The sequence below is a fragment of the Talpa occidentalis genome, unplaced genomic scaffold (assembly GCF_014898055.3).
Source record: "Talpa occidentalis isolate TD23 unplaced genomic scaffold, MPIMG_talOcc4v2.1 talOcc4.15, whole genome shotgun sequence".
Classification (NCBI taxonomy): domain Eukaryota; kingdom Metazoa; phylum Chordata; class Mammalia; order Eulipotyphla; family Talpidae; genus Talpa; species Talpa occidentalis.
Window position 1 is genome coordinate 16,025,386 of NW_023601543.1, and position 16,364 is coordinate 16,041,749.

Genomic DNA, 16,364 nt, shown 5'->3' on the forward strand with positions numbered 1-16,364 from the left:
CTGTTGGGTAGTTCTCATAACCCTTCAGCTTTTTTTAGTCTGCAAAAGGTCTTTATTTCATCTTCATATCAGTAATAAGGACTTGCAGGGTATAATATTCTTAATTGACAGTTTTTGGAGGATATTGAATATGTCATTCTCTTCACTATTGTGGAATGTTTGCTGAAAAAATTTGAATAAAGTCTCACAATCTTACATCAAGAAACAAAAAAGCTTTCAAATAAATAATATAAACTTACACCTTAAGAGATTAGAAAAAAACAAATGAAACCAAAAGCCAATAGAAGGAAGGACAATATAAAAGTTAGGGTAGAATTAATTGTAATAGAAATCAAAATGACAGTTCAAAAAACCAATGAAAGCAAAAGCTGGTGCTTCAAAGGGATAAACAAAATACACATAACTCCAGCTAAGCTTACAAAGATGGATGAAACTTAAATAAATCAGAAATGAGCAGATATCACAGAAATACAAAGGCACTGCAATGATCATATTTATGACTATAAATTTGATAAACTAGAGGACATGTGAAAAAATTTACAGCATATATTTTTCCATGACAGAATCAGGAAGAAACAGAAACTGATGAATTACAAGCAAAGAAGTTGAACCAATAATCTAAGATCTCCCAGAAAACAAAAGCCCAGTAACAGTTTCATTTGTGGCGTCTACCAAACTTTCAAAGATGAACTAGTATCTCTTCTTTTCAAAGTCTCCCCAAAATTGCATATTGCTAAGTCATAAGAAAGAATGAATTTTTGCCAATTTCAACAACATGATGGATGGACCTGGACAACATTATTTTCTAAATATATCAGAGAAAGCCAAATATTGTAAGATCTCAATTGTATGTGCAATCTAAAAAAAAAAAATAATACAAAGGAAGCTAACAGATATAGAGAGCAGATACAGAGATAAAGATTAGTGGTTGCCAGGGCCTGACACTGAGAATTATGTGAAGGTGGTCAAAAGTTACAAACTTCCAGTTATAAGATAAATCTAGGAATATGATGTACAACACAGAGACTATAGTTATCAATTCTCCATTCTATATATGAAAGTTGCTGAAAGAATAATTCTTAGGAATTTTATCAAAAGAAAAAAAAATTATAAATTTGTGAGTGAGGTATGTTAGCTAAAGTTAACCTAGTATCATTTTGCAATATAATAAGTCATTACGTTTGACACCTGTAACTAATACAATGTTAAATGCCAATTTTATCTCAATAAAAGTAGGTTTGAAATCAAGGGAAATAGTCTTTTTATTCATGTTTTGCTTTCTTTTTTCTGTAAAATGAAAACAATATAAAGCTACATAGTTCCTCATTTTTATCTCTTACCTTAGATGTCCTCTTTGACAGAGATCCAGTCATCTTTCTTTCATTGCTGATCCAAATGTAAATTATGATAGAACATCCTGAAGTCTTTGGGGAAATATGTGGGGCATAAATCTTAATAAAGTAAAACAAAAAACTCAAGTACATTTTCATTTTTCCTTATCAAAATATAATGCTAATTTTGGCTTTGGAAGTTTATGAATTTTTTTTCCTGTAATGAGCAAAGTTTCACTGTATTCATTGAATTAGAGAAATTGCTATGAAACTTGAAGAAGTTACTTTGATTCTGCCTTAAATTTCTATATCTATTGATACTTTTTTTAAAGATTTATTTATTTATGCATATAAGAGTTGGGTGTAGGCCAGAGGTGTTGGGAGATGGTGTGTGAGAGGACTCACCAAGAGACAGTGTGGAATAGAACAGGCAGATCTGCTGAAATACATTGCTGAGGGGAGCAGCTGGCGAGTCAGGAGAGGCTGCTGCACCATGTGGATAGCTCCCCAGCCTGGAATCAAATTAGTGCTGCAGTGGCTGGTGATTGCTTCATAGTGCTGAGACTTAATCCCTTGGGCCACCAGGGAGGCCCCCTATATTTATTGATACGAATGGCTACTTCCAGAAATCTGTTTCAAGCGATTTTTTTTTTTTACCATTGGGGCTATGAAACCCTCATTCTGCTTGTTGTTGCCCTACTTTGAATAAATCTAAAACTAAAACATGGCTCTGAGTTAAAGCTCAAAGAGAATGCACAAAGAATATCAGACATTTTCAGTGCTAATATGAAAAATCTTTTGGCAGAAATGTCTAAAAATTTTTTGGCAGCCTAGTGTTGCTTCTATTTCTCTCAAAATGTTTGTCTGTCATAAAGTCAGAACAATAGTTGTGCATATGCCTGCAATGTATTTTTTCTTTTAATGTTTTATAGTTAGCCTTTTTACTAACGACTATTGACAGTGTGACATAAAACAAGTTTTTAAGCTTACTCTAGTTGAACTTTTTTTTTCTAAATGAAGGGGCTTTAACATCTCTCAGAAATAACCCATTTTCAAATACTTTTCTGTCTTAAAAACTCCAAAAGGAGACATACCTTTATGTAAAGTTGTATTTAAAGTATCCTTATAAAAGGCCTTTCATGTTTACATAAGGTCAGTTTGTGCAAATATGGATTCCATTTTGACCTAAGTGTCTTAAATAATTATTATCAAGACAAATCTATGAGTTTGCTGCATCTATTTTCTAGAATCCAATTTATGATTGTAAAGGTGAAAACAGCTCCAAAATCAGGAAAAATTCATGCTGCCTCTGATTTTTGCCAAATATCTTAGAACTGATAAAGTAATCCCATTATGAAACCAAAAACAAAATAGGATATAGCCTGAAAGATAACCATTTTCTTCAGGGAAGGATTTATTCAGAAGCTAAAACCTTATTATTGTTTTTTTTTTTTTTTTAAAGATTTCTTCCCTTCCTTCCTTCCTTCCTTCCTTCCTTCCTTCCTTCCTTCCTTCCTTCCTTCCTTCCTTCCTTCCTTCCTCCTCCCTCCCTCCTCCCTCCCTCCCTCCCTCCCCTCCCTCCCTCCCTCCCTCCTCCCTCCTTCCTTCCTTCCTTCCTTCCTTCCTTCCTTCCTTCCTTCCTTCCTTCCTTCCTTCCTTCCTTCCTTCCTTCCTTCCTTCCTTTCTTTCTTTCTTCAAGCACTGGGTACAGTCAGAGGCGCGGGAGGGTGAGAGAATTCACCAGAGTCAGAGAGGAGAGCAGAGCAGGCAGAAGGACCAAAGTACACTGCTGAGGGAGCAGCGGGCGGCAGGAGACCTCTGCTGCGCCATGTGGGACCCTCACCCGGTGGCCGGGGATCGAACCAACGCTGCAGAGGCTGTGGGCAGCTTCACAATCCAGCGCTCAACCACTGCACCACTGGGGAGGCCCATTATCATTTTTTTTTTAATGAGTTGTATATGTGAATCATCCGCTGGTTCTATGTGCCTCGTGATAAAGTGTAGTGAGAGATTTTTATTTTTAGATTCTATACATGTAAAGTTCAAACTAGATTTTTTCCTGCCACATTATTATCGTTAGTAATACTAATCGGTACAAAAATATGATTAAACTATATTGTTTGTGTTGGATGCTAACTCAGCTAGCAGGTGTTTAATAATAGTATAGACAATTCAGAAACCGAAAAGGGATTCTGTTTAATTACATATTTTCTGGATATCTTCATTAGTGAATTTAATTGGACTCTGGGAGATATCACCATTTCTAATTGAGATGTCAAAAACTGCCTTATGGTCTAAATCTGGAGGAGAATGGAACTTTAAGCAACAAACCTTGAATAATAGTAAGAGAAGTGCTATTAGAAGAAGTCATTGAGATAATGAAATGAGATTGTAACTGAAGCATAAATCAAATAATTCTGTACATCATCTGTACGTTTAACATATAGGAATGAATTTTTTTGTACTTGCTCTTTTTTGATAATTCTGTTCTGAGTTTGATGTATATTAACCACTTAAATCCTTTCCTTTCAGCAGTACTATATTTGCTGTCTTCGATGCCATGTGCATTTTAAATATTGTTATAAATTACTTTTATTTCAACATCTTTAATTTTGAGACTTGCCAATTGTCTTTGTCCATTTGGGATGCTGTAACAAAGATACCTTTTAGACTGGGTGACTTAAAATAGCAAACATTTATTTCTGACAGTTTTTTAGCCTGGAAAATCTATCATTAATGTACCTGTAGATTCTGCGTGTGGTGGCGATTTGTTTTCTCGCTTATTGGTGGCCATTTTCTGGTTTCTTGTCTTCAGAGAGTGGAAGGAAAGGAAGAACTCTGGTTTTTTAAGCCTTTTTATAAGACCACAAATCCCATTCATGAGATTTCCACCCTGTAGAGGCAGGATGGGCACAGGGCAGGATCGCTAGGATTCAAGCAGATGGGTTAAAGGAGGAGAGAGTACTGGGAGCCCTTGGTGGCTTTGGAGGCTTTTATTGGGATTTTCCAGGTACATGGCAGGCACGGGGTACCTAGGGGGCTGGGAGGAGCCCCCAGGAAGTCTTCACTCTCTCTGGGATCTCTGATGCTCTCTCGAGGCCTTTGCTTCTCTCCTTTCTTTTTTTTTTTTAAGATTTATTTATGCATACAAGAACGGGGGTACAGGCCAGAAGTGCGGGGGTTGAGAGGATACACAAGAGACAGAGCAGGGAGAACATACAGACTGACTGAAATACACTGCAGAGGGGAGCAGCGGGCGAGTCAGGAGAGGTCTGCTGTACCATGTGGGTAGCTCCCGGGCAGGGGATCGAACTCGTGCTGCAGTGGCTGCAGTTAGCTTCATAGGTTGCATCTTAACCCCTTGCGCCACAGGGAGGCTCCTGATGTCTTTCTTGTGGTTCTGCTCTGCTGGCATTCCCGTGATGCTGCCCTTATAAGCCCCATCTCAGCCCAGGCGTACCCACCTAGATATGCCCACACCTTGTCCCGGGTGCACGCCATCAGGCATGCATTCAGGACCACAGGGATCCATCATCAATCCTAATGGCGGGAGGGCAGAAAAGCCTGATATTTTATTTACCCTACACACCCTCATGCATCCTCCTCCAAATACCATCACACTGGGATTTAAGCTTCAACATATGAACTTTGGAAAGAACACAACAGTTTACACAATAGCACCAGTAAACGGAAATGATTCATAAATTAGAACTGAAGCATTTGTTACTTTAAAAAATTATATATAAATGTTGGACTGGATGTGGGACCTTATTCTGCTTATATGCAGTATTGAGGGTTTTGTGTCCATATTAATTTTTCACCATGATTGAGACAACAAAGAACATTTTCCCCCTGACTCTTGTCTGTGCCTGAGGCTTAAGGAAGTATCGGTGTTTCCTGGAGTAGACTTTGTATGAGGGCAGACAACTAAAAACTCAAAGACTAATTTTTTGAAAAAATCAGATAGAAACAGCAAGTAAAAGGGAAACTTTGCATACAAACATTGTCACATTTGAGAGATACTTACAGAGAGCACCTGTCTTCCTGTGTCACCAACATGAGAGTTGAAAGGGAAAAGATAGCTATGTCCTCATTGGATGTATGCATGTGCTTGGTACCCTTTCCATGCAGATGCAGTTATTAAAACCCTGAGCTGGTTTTGTTTCATCATGTTACTCTAGTCTATTTTTTTTTTAAACAAAACAAGCCCATTCAGTCTGTAGGGTAAGTAAAGTATCAGGCTTTTCTGCCCTCCCGCCATTAGGACTGATGATGGATCCCTGTGGTCCTGAATGCATGCCTGATGGCGGGCACCTGGAGTCGGGTGTGGGCATGCGTAGGTGGGTACACCTGGGCTGAGAGACTGGGCTTATAAGGGCGGCGTCAGGGGACGCCAGCAGAGGGAGAGAGAACACCAGAAAGGAACAAGCCAGAGAGCAGAGAGAAGGAAAGGGAGAGCGGGAGGAGCAGAGAAGCTAAGGCCAGGAGAGACTGCCAGAGAGCCCAGGAAGAGTGACCACCTGCTGGGGGCCAAGGCCTGCCAGTCTTCTGCCCTCCCACAGCACCACTGCCTGCCGTGTACCTGGTAAATCCCAATAAAAGCCTGCAAAAGCCACCGAGGGCTCCTAGGTCTCCTCCTTTACCCCGTCTGCTCCAGTCATAGAGATCCTGCTCTGTCCCATCCCGCCACTACAAGTCTGTCATAGGAAAGGTGGAGCCTGGAAATCCACCTTGGCTAAGACTTGCCTAAGTCAATCTTCTTTACTGTGCATGTCGAGTTCTGCTAGCTATACTGAAAGGAGCAAGCAGTTATCACACAAATGTGCATCCTCCAAAACAGGAAAAATACGCCACTAATTCTCCCTTGAAAACTATTTTTCTGGAGGAAGAGAATATATATAAGGACAAAGAAAAGCAGGGAGAGTATTGCCAGGGGTGGGGTGGGGTGGGGGAGGGGAGTTGTAATGAAGTAATGCTTTCCTAAGAAAGCACCAATTAATATATTTTTTTCTTATTTTTTTCCCACTTTCTACCAGGTTTACTAGAAGAACTGTTTCCTCAGCTGCTAAATCTGAAAGTCAAGGACTGGGGTTCCAGGCTGTGCAAGGAGCTTGTACCAGGTAGGAAGTCTTATCTCCTTCCTCTTTAATTCGTCTAACTCACAATTTTCCCGTTAAATCTAGCGCCGACTTCTAGAGGTCTGGTGCCTGTCATCCAAATTTTCCTGTGTGAAAAAGCTGGTGTTACAAGTTCATTACAAATGACCTTCAGGATATTTATTTGAAAGGAGAGGAGACAGCGCAATAAATGGCAGCAGTCACTACTATTTTTCTTGAGCAGAGGTGTGTGGAACATTAGGATGCAGCTGACAAAACTGCAGCTGTTGCCTATCTATGAACTCATGTCCCAAATTAGTAAAAATTAGCTGCTTTGCAATTACAGAAACAGCTGCTCTGCTTATTTAGGAACAGTGTTGCAATGGCTTTTATAAAATGTATTGCCATATGTGTGCTGTACAATAGGTGAAAGTGGCTTAGGGTACTAAAAGATATGCCATAGGTTAAAATATTGTTTTAGTTTCTGAAACACTTTACACATACTTCATTCATAGTTTCTGAGCAGTGAAAAATAGCAGTTTTTGTTTCTCTTGCAAAAGATAGATTTTTTCCCTGTTTTCTACTGTATATTTTTAATACTATATGCTTTTCCATTTCCTTTCATTACTGGGTCGTGAATTTGGAAGGCATTCTTTAACTTAGTCACTTGGTCATACTTCATTTTAAAATTCTTAGTAATGAATTTTTTTAGAAAATTCTTAATTTGATGCTCATTTTTTAAAAGTTATTTATTTATGCATACGAAAACTTGAGTGCAGGCCAGAGGTGTGGGTGGTAAGAGGATTCACCAGAGACAGTGGGGAGCAGAACAGGTGGATTGACTGAAATACACTGCTGAGGGGAGAAGCAGGCAAGTCAGGAGAGGTCTGCTGTGCCATGTGGGTAGCTTCCTGGCCTGGGAACAAACTCGAACTCATGCTGCTATGGCTGCGGATAGCTTCATAGCTTGCATCTTAACCCCCAGCGCCACCAGGGAGGCCTGATGCTCATGTTTTCTTATCTCTCCTCTTTTTTCTCATGTTTAACTTGATTAATGCACTTAATTCAAATTTTCACTTCATTTTTTTAGATTCAGTTTAGAAGAGTGACTTTTTAATCTGCATCTATTTAAATGGAAATTATTTAGTCTTTATGCCATTTTTTTGGTGACTTAAATTGTACACATGCAAATATCAGCTTTGGCATTCTTCTTAAAACTTTTTTTCTTGAGGTTGTGTTTAAAGTCACTTCCATAGTCATGTTGCTTAATTTTCAGGTAGATATCTGAATGACTCATGGAAAAAATTAAAAAATTATAATACTTCTGTGTTTTAAATTTGTGATTAGTAAGCATAGTCTTCGCAGAAGAGCTAGTGTATTCAGAATGATTGTACCTAAATAATACTTTAAAATAATTTGTAGATCTAATATTTTTTAGTTTTCCAATATGTATTAATATATTAGTATTTTGCTCAAAATTCTTTTAAATTAACAAATAGTAGTAATCAATTTCAGGAATTCCAGGCAAATACTGCTATCTATGATAGGTGAAAACTGTGTATTTTATAGATGCTTTTTGCTAAAGGATTCAATGCTCAATCTATCATAAGTGTTATGATTAAACATTGAGTGACTAATTAATGGTCATACCAAAGAGTGACAATTAGCAAATTTATGAATCCTACCTAATGAATCAGCTAATTTTATATAGGAAAATTCTATGCTTTAATTACAAGCATAATTATATAGGAATATTGGGATGGAATTTTTTCTTAATAAATGTCAATGTCAGGCCTCGCCTCCCCAGAGCTGTTCTCTGCTTCACTTCACATCTGAGAAAATATCTTCACAATAAGGTAGTTTCTGGAATTCTTGGAAATCTGGAGTGTCTTTTAGTAACATACTGGTACACTGATTTGCATTGACCCCTGCGTGTCCAAGTTATTGGTTAATATATTCATTGCCACTTCCTGGGATTACCCTTGTTTGTTTGGTTTTGTTTTTTCATTGATTCCCCACTCACTTTGCTTTGTTTTTGAGCATCCTCTTAAGCCTTAGCAGTCCCTTTTGGGTGTGGGACTGAACATTTGAACACTGTTCCAATGCTTTCAGTCATCATCTGGGATTTTTTTCAAAAATGGTATGTTGGCCATGAGAATGAGCTATGTCGGGTGCCAGAATGGCCGTGTAGGACAATGAGCTAAATATGAAAATAACAATCAAGATTTTATTCTAGTGGTCTGAGACCAAATTGTCCTCAGGATTCTTTTCTTCTAAGGCCTCTCTTCACAGCATGTACATGGGCATCTTTTTCCAATTTCCTCATATAGTCTTCCATATACAAATTTCTGTGTACAAATTTTCTCATTATGACATCTATCAGATAGAATTAGGGCTCTCTCATATGACCTCATTTTATCTTAACTACCTCTTTAGATCTTACATATATAAATACAGTCAAATTCTGAGGTGTTGGTAGTTAGAAGTTAAACATGTGAATTTGGGGAGGCACATTTCAGCCAAACAAGACTCTGGCAGTCTTATCAACCCTAGATTCAAGGGGAGCCAAAGATGAAAGAGTAGGAATAGAAAAGTACTGGTACTGAGTCAGAGTAGGGGAAAGTGTCTTCAAGTTTTCCCATTTAAGGGATTCTTAAGGGAACTGCCTAAAGAATCTCTCTACAAAAGGCCTCAGAGGGAGAAACTTAAGGATGAAGGTTGCCTGGCCTAAGAATGCAAATTCTGAACAGCATAATCAGAAACGGGGGGCTTGAGTACTTGACTACAACTCCCTTCAGAGACTGCCTTTTATTGACTGCACCACATATGACATGAGAATGGCAGCTTTTCTCCTGTGAGGCTTGCCAGGATAAAGTCTATAATTTTCTATGATCAGACTTGAAAAATCACTCAAAGGTTTTTAACCAAGAGTTAGACTCCTCAGTTGCTTTTCACTGTGAAGATGTATGGATATTGATGACAGTTCAGATTACACCTGTATTTAAAAGGTCCTTCTGCGTGCCTCTCTCCCTGATGGTTTGCTATTGGCATTATCGGATCTCTGGATGCTGTTTTTATGATATAATAGTCCTTTAATAAAATAACCTCATTGTATTAAAAATTAATTTATATGTATATATAACTATATATACAAAGATACAATATAGTGACATATTTCTATCGTTAATGTCCAGCTCAATGATCTATTGCACAACACAATTTCTTCACATTTTAATAAAATAATGTTGTATTTGATTACCTAAATTTCTCATCACTTCTTCAAATTACCATGATTCCTAAAATATCGCAAACAATGCTTTTGCAATAGCATCTAAGAAATAATTTTGGTATATTGAAAAACCCTAAAATCTCACAAAAACACTGTTAGTAGTAATAAATACAGTAAATTTGCAAGCCACAAAATCAATAAGCAAAATTCTGTTGTATTTCTGCATTCAAACAATGAATTAGCAGACACAGAGGATGAAAGCAATATCAGTGATAACATCAAACATAATAAAAAACCTAGGAATAAATCTAACCTAGGAATTGAAGTACCTGAACACTGAAAACTATAAGCACTGATGAAAAAAATTGAAAAAGACATAAAGGAATCAAAAGACATTCTATACTCATGGATCAGGATTAGCAATATTGTCAAAATGGCCATTTTCCATAAAGCAAGTTTCAACAAAAACCCTGTTAAAATCTTAATAGCATTTTTCACAGAAATAGAACAAAATACCTAAAATTTATATGGAACCAAGAAAGACCTTGAATTGCCAAAATAATACTGAGATAAAAGAACATGAGTGCAGGAATCGTATTTCCTGACTTCAAACCGTACTACGAGGTATAGTAATCAAAACAGTATGGTATTGGAATAAAAACTGGCACATAGATAAATGAAATGTAGTCCTGAAACAAACACTCATGTTGGACAACTAATTTATGATTAATATATGGCTGCTGAGAATAGAGTTTTAGGGCTGGACTAGAACCCTCAAAAAAATTACACCTCCACAAGAGCATACAATGGTAAAAAGAAAGTCTGTAAAATAAACGATGCTGGTAAAACTCAGCAACCATATGCAAAAGAATAAAACTGGACCACTATCATATATTCTATATTAACTAAAATTAATTCAAAATAAATTAAAAAGTTGAGTATGGAGCCTGAAACCATAAAATGCATAAAAGAAAAGTTAGGTAATAATCTTTTTGACATTGTCTTTAGTGACATCCATGGACTTGTCTCCAACAGCAAGAGAAACAAACGGGAATAAACAAATGGGATATCAACCTAAATAGCTTCCACACTATGAAAGAAACCATTGTCAAAACAAAAAGGCAGGCTCCTGAATGCAAATCACATCAAATAAGTGGTTAATATGCAAAATATATAAACAACACATATAACTTAACAAAAATAAAAACATAAAACCCAATTAAGTAATGGGCAGATGATATAAATAGGCATTTCACCAAAGACAATATCAAGGCCTAGAGGTGCATGAAAAAATTTTATGCATTGCTTATTACTAGGGAAATGCAAATCAAAACCACAATGAGACTCACTTTCTATAATTTAAGCTTTTATCAAAAAGCCAAGAAATAATAGCTGTGGAAAAGAGGTGGAGAAATAGGAACCTTCATGCACTTTTGGAGGGAATGTAAGGTGGTGCAACCACTATGGAAAGCATTATGGAAGTTTCTCAAAAAAAAAAAAAAAAAAAAAAGAACTGCAATACAATTCAGTCATCTACCTTATGGATATTTAGCTGAGAAATATGAAAACACTAATCCAAAAGTATTAGTGCACCCCTATATTCATTACAGCACTTTTCACAAGAGCCACGATGTTGAAACAACCCAAATGCCTGTTGGATGAATAGATAAGGAAGGTGTGGGGTGTGTGTGTGTGTGTGTATATATATATATCTACATATATCAACATATATATATGTAGATATATATATATTATCTACATATATATGTATATATATATTTACATATATATGTAGATATATATATACACACACAATGGAATACTACTAAGCCACAAAGAGATGAAATATTGCCATTTGTGACAACATGGATGGACCATGAGGGGATTATATTACATGAAATCAGTCAGAAGGAAAAAGACAAATACCCTATGGTTTTAGTCATTTGTGGAATATAAAGAAAAAAGGTTAAAAAAAACCACACACACAAAAAAAACAAGACAGGTGTTAGATTAGGAACATTAGGGGTTAGATTAGAATGTTGTTTACCAGAGTGGAAGGAGTGGACCAATTAGGTGGTGTTGGATTTGACTACATATTTGATGGTGGGTGTGTTGTAAATAATTGCTGAGGTGGGAAATTGTACACTTGAAAACTATAGTGTGAACTGTTACCTCAATAAAAAGGAAAAAAATTACATACCTGAAATTTATGTAGTTTAAAACAATGTTATATCAAATAAAATAAACACACCATTAGAAAAAAGGCAAAATTGAAAAATAGTTGTGTAAAAACTTTGTATTGTTCAGTTTTCTCAGTTACCCCTTATGTCTTTCAGTTTTTGCTTCATGTATTTTTGTACTTATTAGGTGCATGTATATATACATGTGTGTAATTATTTTATATTCCTTGTTAATTAGCCTTTCTTCATTAATAAAATGTTCCCCTCCGTCTGTAGTAACAACATTTAAACTCCATTTTCTCTGATGTTACAATAGCCAGTCCCAGATTTCTTATGGTTGCTATTTTCATGATATATACCTTCCATCTTTTACTTTCAATTTGTTTGTAGTTCTTTCCTTTAATAATGGGGATAATGATACCTGAATTGCCTGAAGTCACAAGCATGTAAAAGCCTGACAATTATGAATTATTTAAGCATAGGGTAGGAAAATTATAACACAAGACAAAAGGCAGGTTTTTAATAAGCTATATATTCCCACAAATGTTTTCAATTTATTACTCAGTACAGTATTTCAGTGCTGTGATAGTGAGGGAATGAGTATTTTAAAAGAACAAACAATATGTAATTATGCAAGTTTAGAAAAATACAATATCCATTCCCTCCATAAATATTTTATTGGCTTGAATTTCATTAACAATTATAACTGAGTCAGAAATACAAATTTTATAGAGAAATTAATTATGAATTTATATACTTATATATGCTTGTTTTATAAATTTGTGCTTGAATATATGTAATGAAAACTATAACTGCAATTAATTAAATTGTATTAAATTGCATGATCTAATTCAATTTTTTTTAAATAGTTTTAGAAATAGACAAGTGTGGCTCTTGCAAAGCAAAATTAAAAAACAGAAGTCATCTTTTTTCACATTAAATTTTCATATAATCCACACTTCTCTTCCCATATGCTTTTTTTTTTTTAAATCAGCATCTGAACTTATTGGAGTAAAAACAATGACGTGAATAACACTGATTCTTAATCCATTCTCTATAGGGCATCTAAATTCTATAAATCTAATCTCTATAAAGAACAGGATGATTGGGAGAATGCTCCCCCGAGACAAGTTCCATAAAATAATGTACTAACATAGTTATATACCCAGCTCAAAGTATGCCCTGAAGTGGTGAAAATGAACATTAATTTATTTAAATAGCCTTCTTTTAAACAATGGGGCAATCTCTGTGAAGTATAACCATGCGTTTGTCTCTGGCAGATAGCTGATTGATGAAGACAGAAATATATATGCCTAGAGAGCAAAAGCAGCTGAGTGCCTCTAATTTCCTGATTCCAATCACTGTAGAATCTGGAAATATATTTGTGTAACTGTAGTTTGTGTGGATATTTATACATGTCCTAGATTAAAACTGAACAATGGCTATTTCCTGCAGATGTGAATAACAATTAGCAAATGTATTAATTCTCTTTATTAGTAAAGATGATTTTTGTTTTAGAATAGTTGCCTGCATTCCTTCTTAATAATAACCAATTTTATTTGTTTTCGAAAGGTCTTACATTATGTCTTAGATTTATTCTCATCCCACATTTTCAGGTAGTATTCTATTAAGGCAAAAGATTCTATATGAGTCAAATCATGAGTATTCTTCATGATAGCCTAAAGACAGATTTTTAGTTGATAGATATTCTTATGTACGGTAGATAATGTATGTGTTTCATTATATATATACGAATATTATATATGTGTGCATGTGTATATGAGACAAGGTTAAGCATTCAGTCTACTAATGTCAAGAGTATTATCTCAAAAGAATAGTCATCCACAGAGTATACAAAGCCTTTTTCCAAAATCCTGAGAGTCTGTGCCATGATGCACATATGGGACCTGCCAAAGGCTCCTAAAAGCTGTCCTATATGCCACTGACATTTAAAGCACCATAGGACATGTTGTATCATATGGTCCAAGTGACAGAGTAACTTGCACAGAAGCATGGGCACGTCGCCGAGTCTATCTAGCAAATCAAATCTAGTAGCTTTTCTTTTTTCTTGGTAAATTGACCAGAGTAAGGTAATTAAATGAGAAATAGGTTGCCTTCTTACCCTTCACTGTCTTGGTCAGTTTTAGCAACTGTAACTGAATACCATAGACTGTTTTTTGTTTGTTTGTTTGTTTGTTTGTTTAATATAAACAACACACATTTCTTTCTAATAGTTCTAGAGACTGGGAAGTCAAGATCAAGGGGCTGGGAAATTCATTGTCTATTGAAATTGCACTTTCTGATTCAAAGTCGGCTCCCTTATCTCAGTATTTTCACACAGCAAAAGGGATGAGGGAGTCTCTGGGGTCCGCTTTATAAGGGCACTTATCCAATCCATGTGGCTCTACTCTTGTGACTTAATCAGTTCTCAATGATCTCAACTTCAAACCATCACACTGGGGATTAGGTTTCAACACATGGATTTGAGGGATACAAAATATTTAGTCTATAACATATATCTTAAAGGGGATATCTCAACATGCTCTATGCCCTAGATATTTCACTGAAGTTGAAGAAATGTGAACTTTAGTCAGATTAATTTCCTACTTTCAAACATAGAAATACCTTATCACCAACTCAATATTAGTTGCTAACTCTTGATCACTATATCAAATAAACATAATTTTATCAATGTAATGGATGTCTGATGTCTTTCTGGAAGGAAAGGTGATCAAAACACCTGCAAACCAATATAAAACAGTAGACTAGGGAGCTGGTATATCCCTGAAATAGGATGTAAAGTTATATTGCTTATCTTTCTAGGTGAAAAAAAACTGCTTCTGGTGAGCTATAGGAACAGGAATGGGTTTAAAAGGCACTTGCCAAACCAGTAGCAACAAACTAGGTACCGGGGAATGTGTTCATTTGTTCAAGTAATAAAACCACATCTGGTACAGTAGCTGCATTTGGAGTTACCACTTAATAAAGCTTATCATAATCCACTGTCATTCTCCAAGATATATCTGTCCTCTGTACAGAACAAACAAAAGAGCTGAATGGGATGCGATGGAAATTACCACTCCTGTATCTTTCAATTCCTGATGGTGGCTCTTTGCTCTGCAATTCCTCCAGGAATGTGGTATTGGGTAGGGTTTATTATTTGCCTATGTACAGAAAATTCTAGTATCCTTCACTTGATCTTTCGTACCATAAAAGCTTTCACTCCAGGGCCTCCCTGGTGGAGCAAGGGTTAGTATGCAACCTATGAAGCTACCCGCAGCCACTGCAGCACAAGTTCGATTCCTGGCCAGCCAGGGGAGCAACACGCATGGCACAGCAGACCTCTCCAGCCTCGCCCGCTCTTCCCCTCAGCAGTGTATTTCCGTCAGTCTGCCTGTTCTGTTCCCCACTGTTTCTGGTGAATCCTCTCACCCCCCGCATCTCTGGCCTGTACTCTAGCTCTTGTATGCATAAGTTAATCTTAAAAAAAAAAAAAAAAAAAAAAAAAAAAACTTCCACTGCTCATGGAACCAATCTGGGAATTTTGCCAGTAGTTAAGTATATCTATTACAATTATGCATTGTGGAGTGGGGGGACTAACCCCAGGATGGGTTTGAGGACCAACCAGGTCTACTATGAGAAGGATCTGAACTAGAATTCCATTGATTGTCTGGCCTTCATAATCCCCTACTCTGAATAGTCAATGTTGTCATGTTTTGGATCATCTCAAATTAGTGATTTTTGAGAACCAGAAACTGGTAGTCATGAAAAGGTATGATTGTTTTTCCCTTTTAGAAGTTCAGTGTAAATGTCTATTGGCCCTTTAGAGAAGGCTTGGCAAAAGAGTAACAATATAATTATTTTGTAGTGTATGATATAAAGGCACTGGCCTTTCCTTCATTTCACAGAGTATGCAAACTTACTCAAGATCAGGAGTTGATTGAGAATGTGTGACTATTTTTATGACTCAGACTTTTGTTCACTTCACCCAAAACACTTTTATTCAGATGAAATAAAAACTAAGACTTCCTATATCTTTCCCTTATATAATCACCATGTTCAATTAGCCAATGAGTCAAACTATACTAATTGCTGCTTTCTCTCCACTGTACATTAAGGCAAGTACATTTACCTTGTCTTTGGAGGCTGTGTACTGCCACTTAGCTCCTGTCACCTGGCATCCAATTAATCCCACCTGGTGCTGTACCCACCAGCAAGTAAGTGCAAAGAACAATAGAAGAGAAGGACACAAACACCACAAATGCTCAAACTACAGCAGAGCAAACCCTAAGAAAATAAGAGGGAGAAAGAAAAATAAAAAATGGACAAGCAAGCCCTCAAGAGAACAGTACACCACAGAGAGAAAACAAAACCCTAGTACCAAACCACCAAGACATGGAAGAGCTTTTATAACTATCAGACATAAAATTCAAAATTGCCATGATTCAGAAAATTGAAGATAGGAACAATACAAAGAAAACTCAGGAAAAACGTTCAGAGATATGCAAGAAAATGCAGAAAAACAAAT